Source organism: Hibiscus syriacus, unplaced genomic scaffold (genome assembly GCF_006381635.1).
Source record: "Hibiscus syriacus cultivar Baekdansim isolate YM2019G1 unplaced genomic scaffold, ASM638163v2 tig00000738_pilon, whole genome shotgun sequence".
NCBI lineage: Eukaryota > Viridiplantae > Streptophyta > Magnoliopsida > Malvales > Malvaceae > Hibiscus > Hibiscus syriacus.
Genome location: NW_024061816.1, coordinates 609,314 through 612,058, shown reverse-complemented (window position 1 = coordinate 612,058; position 2,745 = coordinate 609,314). Strand labels below are relative to the sequence as shown.

Sequence of the window (2,745 nt, the reverse complement as noted above, 5' to 3'; positions counted from 1 at the left end):
TTATTTTAGTAGTATTCGAGGACTTAGGCATAATTTTGGCCTAACCTCGTTAAATTTTGGTGTTCTCTTTTATGTCTATTTAATAGCTATTATCGGGTATAGTTGTTGTTAATTATTGTCCTATTAAAATTACTTATCTTGGTAGTTCTGTCTAAGGAAAGTGGGTTTTAAGAGGGACCATTGTGACCCCTCCTCTTTCTTGGGAATCTACCTTGGGGTGATTTTTAGTACAATCGTTTTCACACTAGTCACCTAGATAATAGTTTTCAAGGTGAATTCGTTATTGTTGGTGGAAAACAACCTGAATTCCACAACAGTATAAAAAGTTTTAGGGTAAATTATGCGTTTAGTATTTAAACTACCTCTTTTAGCCCGTTTTAGTACATAAACTTGTAATTTTTTTCAAAATCATACCTAAAGTTAAGTTTTTGTTTTATTTTAGTATCTGCCATTAAAAACTTTAGTCTTTGTTTCATTTTAGTACACCGCTCAAAATTTAACGTTAAGTATTGAAAAAATTGAAAATTTAGATACTAAAACAGATCAAAATTGATAGTTTAGGTACTAAACTTGTTAAGCTTTTAACGGTCGGGTATTAAAATGAAATAAAAACTAAACCTTGGCCATGATTTTGAAAAAATTAAAAATTTAAATATTGAAATATGATGCTGGAACTTGAATTTTTTAGAGATAACAAACATATTTTTAACTACCAAAACAGCTTAGTTCGTGATCTTTCAAACTATTTTAGATACCAAAGTGATAAAAATGGATGTTTTTTTAGGGTAAAATGAGTACTCAATCCTATTTAGCATTCATTCAATCCCATGCCAAAATTAGTGGTTACAATTCTTCCAAAATGCATAATCTTTTAGGGTAAAATATAAGATATTTACTGGCAAACAAATAACTGGAAGAACAATGGCGCTATTGAAATTTCTGTTTCCGACATATCCGTTGGTGACTGCAACGTCGACGGCATCTTTGACGTTAATGGCAAGTGCTGGATTATCAGATTTTAGAGGAAAGAACGATGAATATTCCAAGTTTTTCAACGTTTCCGATTCAGAAAAATCGAACAAGTTAACGCTCCCCAGTAGAATCGCCATGCCCACGCTTTATACACCTGCTTTTCTCGCTGGGCTTTCATCGTTTGCGATTTACCCAGAAGAGAATCTCAGGTTTTTTTTGCTCAAATCCTCCATTTCCATCCATTTCTTCAAGAGATTTTTTGAGGTAAAATACACAATTAGTCACCATATTATTCACATGCATCGATTTTTGTTAAAAATTAAAGATTGTTTAAGTTGAACGTTAGTATGCTAACTATGATATTATAAAATTATATTTTAATGCTCCCCTAACTATGACTCTCATATTGAATTAGTCCTTAAACTTTTGAGTATTTTAATTTATCCCCAAACTATGATCCTTATTTTAAATTGGTCCCCAAATTTTGACTCTTCCAATTTCATCTCAAAATTCATCGAAATATGTAATTAGTTTCAACTATAGTTTAACCTAAGTTTCATTTTTTTTAAAAACATATAAGAATATAATTGGCCTAATGATTAGTACATACATATTATTTTGGGTGAAATTGAAATGTTTAAAAAGTTTAAGGGTTAATTTGGAATGTAGGTCAAAGTTTAGGAGTGGAATTGAAATGCTCAAAAGTTTGACTAATTTAGAATGACAAACATAGTATAAGGAATAAATTAGAAAGTTTAAAAATCTAGGGACTAATTTAAAATAAGAATCATAATTTGAGGACATGTAGTACAATTAACCTTTTATTGCAGTCATGTTTTGTTCATAAATCAGCGGGGAACTGGGTGTGGAAACGATGATTTCATTTCCAGTGCGCTCATGATATTCAACCGATACTTAACAAACGGGGCTTCAAGAGCCTGAAATTGATCTGAAAACCCCTGGGATTCTCTTGTTTTTCATAGGGATCACTGGCAATTTCTACCATCATTTCCTGCTTTCCAAGCTGAGAAACGAAGGCGCCAACAAAGAGTACAAGGATCCCAAAGGGGGGTTTGTTCGGATTCGTGGTTTGCCCTCACTACCTGTTAAAGGTTTTATGGTTCTGGGGATTCGCTCTCATTCCCCAGACTTTGTTTTCGTTTGCGTATGCGATGGGAACTACCTGTTGCTTGCTGGGTAGAAGTTATTCCAGTAGGAGATGGTACCTTGCAAAGTTTGAAGATTTAATGTTAAGCCTTTGATTCCATTTTTGTTTTGAATTCTTTATTTTTTTTAGATATTGAAGATAGTCATGTTCAGATTAGAATATGATCTTTGGATATGTAAACAGATGTTGAGATATAAATTCATATTCGGTGTTTATTATGTGAGTGGGAACGAACGAAAATGAATGCTTCGAATTCGGATATTATATCGTACTTTTTTTTTATAAAAGATATTATTATTATTATTATTATTAGGGTAAACTATATCATATACCACCGAACTTTAGACGTCGTATTATTTATATCACTGAACTTTTAATTTTACTAATTATAGCATTAAGCTTTGAATTTTGTTTTAATTATACTATTAAACCGTTAAATCGTTAACGACTCGATGATGTGGCTGACGGTTGCCGACATGGCTGACGAATGTCAATGTAGATACATCACCAAAACGATGTTGTTTTGATCTAGTTGTTAATATAGGTGGCGAACGGATCATTCTAATTAAGTTCGGTTAGGTTTGGGTCATTTTGAGTTTAGACTT

At 32.2% G+C, this 2,745-nt stretch overlaps 1 pseudogene; it reads left to right on the top strand.

The window, feature by feature from the left end:
* The first annotated feature begins 921 nt into the window (after positions 1-921).
* Positions 922-2,251, top strand: LOC120213742 (annotated as a pseudogene).
* Positions 2,252-2,745: the final 494 nt, after the last annotated feature.